This window comes from Hyperoodon ampullatus (assembly GCF_949752795.1).
Source record: "Hyperoodon ampullatus genome assembly, chromosome: 2".
In the NCBI taxonomy this organism is placed as follows: Eukaryota; Metazoa; Chordata; class Mammalia; order Artiodactyla; family Ziphiidae; genus Hyperoodon; species Hyperoodon ampullatus.
The window spans coordinates 83,528,657-83,531,935 of record NC_136915.1 but is presented as its reverse complement, the minus strand read 5'-3'; the positions used below and the strand labels follow the sequence as shown (position 1 = coordinate 83,531,935).

Below are 3,279 nucleotides of genomic sequence, written 5' to 3'. Positions count from 1 at the left end.
TTTCTTTATGGGAAAGTTTTTAACTAAAAATTTTATTTCTTTAATAGATGTAAAGCTTTTCATATTATCTATTTCTTCATGAATAAGCTTTGGTGGTTTATATATTTCATCCAGGTTTCTGAATTAATTGGTATAAAGTTGTTCATAATACTTCCTTGCTATCTTTTTAATGTTTGTAGGCTCAGTAGTGATGTCCCTCTCACCTTGATATTGATGATTTGTGTCTTCTTTTTTTTGTGTACTTCCTCAGTCAGGCTAGTGGCTTATCAATTTTATTGATTTTTCTCAAAGAACCTGTTTTTGGCTTCATTGATTTTCTTCATTCTTTTGGGGATTTTTTGTTTTCCATTTCATTGATTTCTACTCTTAATTTATTATTTCCTTTCTTTGGCTTATTTGGACTTAATTTGCTCTTCCTTTTACAGTTTCTTTTTTTTAAACATCTTTATTGGAGTATAATTGCTTTACATACATACAGTTTCTTAAGGTAGAATATTGGTCAAGATTTGAAACAATGCTTTTTTAATATATGAGTTTAATGCTGTATATTTCCTCCTAAGCACTGCTTGATGATCATTCACATATTTTTCTTTTAACTCAATTCAAAATAATTTGTAATGTCCTTTGGATTGCTTTCTTTCACTTATGGACTATTTAAAAGTGTGTTATTTAATATCTAAATACATGGGGAGACTGACGTTTGGCTGCAACGCGGGAGGCGCGTGGCAAGGATGGCGCTGGCGCGGGCCTGGAAACAGATGTCCTGGTTCTACTACCAGTGCCTGCTGGTCATGGCACTCTACATGCTGGAGCCCTGGGAGCAGACTGTGTTCAAATCCATGCTGGTTTTCATCGTGGGGATGGCACTGTACACAGGATATGTCTTCATGCCTTAGCACATCATGGCGATACTGCACTACTTTGAAATTGTGCAGTGAACAAGATGTGACCGAAATCAAGAAGTTCTTTAGGGAAGAGCCACCGTCTGAAGTTGGAACGAGACTTCATCAGAGGTCATAAGAAACTCTACTAGATGTCAACATAACCAACTCTCTGAATATAAAGACTAAAATTTATGAGTAGAACAGGAAAACAATCCTGACTCACGTGTTGTGTTCTTTATTTTTAATTTTAAAAGAGGCTCTTGTATAGTAGTTTTTGTCTATTTTAACACTGTAGTCATTTGTACTTTGATATCAGTATTTTCTTAACCTTTGTGACTGTTTCAATATTACCCAGTGAAAGCTTTTCTTAATGTAACTTTGAGTACATTTTAATTGCCTTCTATTTCTAAAACCCAAAGTCATTAGTTGGGCTTTACTGTTCTTGCTATCATATGGCATACATATCTGCCTGGATATATTTCTACTCTTGACCAAAGTTTTGTAAGAAAAAATTCAAAATTTGGGGCAGGGGGCTGGGGAGGGAGGATATTTTATTGAGAACTATTTACAAAAGACTTATTTGTAAGTTTGAACTCAGGAGTACAGTTTTAGCTATCTGGACTCTACTCTTAACAGCTTTTACTTTAAAACTATTAAAGTGTTTCTTAACAATGAAAAAGAAAGATCTTGCTGAAGTTAAAATAAGGAACATTTCACCTTTTAAATATTTGTGTGTGAACTCATTTCCAGAAAACTTTGGTGATGGTTCTTGTGACAAATGTTGGTGAAGTAGCATTATTATATAATGCTTATATATTGTAGAGTTTTTTTTTTTTGTAGAGTTTTTAATAGAAGGTAAATCATTTTCCTCTGAGGGCCATTAGTAACAATGTACTTCCTTAAATTTAGTGTCATGATTGTAATGGGTGCTGCAAATGCATTTGCACATTGTAAATGATGAGATGAATTGTTAAAAACTATAGCAAAAAGAAATGTAAACTTGGTTAAAATCCTCTCACTCTTTGTATTGCTTTTTTTTAAAAAAAGATTTTTATTCCTTAAATGTAAAATGACTACCTAATTTTTTGATGTAAACTCATTAAATTCAAAGAGAGAATAAATAAATAAATAAATGGGGATTTTTTTCAGATAGCTTTGTTATTGATTTCTGTTTTACTTCCTTGTGGTCATACTTTGTATCATTTTAATTCTTTTCAATTTATTAAGACTTGATTTTTTGGTCAAAATATAACTTATCTTGGTAAATGATTTGTGGATACTTGAAAAGAATGTATATTCTATTGCTGTTGGGTGGTGTGTTTGATAAATGTCAATTAGGTCAAGTTGGTTCATAGTGTTCAAGTCTTCCACATCCTTACTACTTTTCTGCCTACATGTTCTATTAATTAGCGAGAGAAAGATGTTGAAATCTCTGACTTTGTGGATTTGTATATTTTTCCTTGCAGTTCTGTTGGTTTTGCTTCATGTGTCTGAAGATTGGTTATTAGGTGCATTAGCATTAGAATTTTTATCTTCTTGATAAGTTGAGCCCTTTCTTATTATTAAGTGACCCTCTTTAATTCTAGAAATATCCTTGCCCAAAAATCTATCTAGTCCAAAATTAATATTGTCATTTTATCACTCTTTTGATTAGTGTTAGCCTGGTATACTTGTTTCCATTCTTTTACTTAAGTTTAAGCTATTTATATCTTTGATTTTTAAACGTACTTCTTGTAGGCAGCTTTTTTCAATCCAACTCCACAATCTCTTGGGGTGTTTTAAGACATTTATATTTAATATAATTAATGACATGGTAAGGTTTAAATCTACCATCTTATTTTTTGTTTTCTATCTGTCCTATTTGTTTTCTGTTCCCTCTTTTTCTTTTTTTAAACTTTTTTGGATTGAGTATTTTTTATGATTCCATTTTACCTCCAGTCTTTGGTCTATTAAATATAATTCTGTTTTGTATTTTAGTGGTTGCTTTAGGATTTGTACACCTTTTTAATTTTCTTTTTAAGCAATTCTATTGAGATATAATTTACATACCATACATTCATCCATTTAAAGTGTACAATTTAATGGCTTTCAGCATAGTCACAGAATTTTGCAGCCATAACCATAATCAACTTTAAGACATTTTCATTACCTCCCCAAAAAAATCCCACACCGCTTAGCCCTCCAATTCTCCCACCTCCACCCCCAGCCCAAGGCAAACACTAAACTGATATCTGTCTCTATAAATTTGATTATTCTGAACATTTTACATAAATAAAATCATACAATATATATTTATTTGTGACTGGATTTTTTTCAATTAACATAATGTTTTCAAGGTTCATGCATGCTGTAGCATATATCAGTACTGCAAATCCTTTTTATTGCCAAATAATAG

At 31.7% G+C, this 3,279-nt stretch overlaps 1 pseudogene across 1 annotated transcript; it reads left to right on the top strand.

Moving 5' to 3' along the window:
- The first annotated feature begins 731 nt into the window (after positions 1–731).
- Positions 732–938, top strand: LOC307048085 (serine palmitoyltransferase small subunit A-like; annotated as a pseudogene). The gene has a single exon. The product of its transcript is annotated as a serine palmitoyltransferase small subunit A-like (transcript).
- Positions 939–3,279: the final 2,341 nt, after the last annotated feature.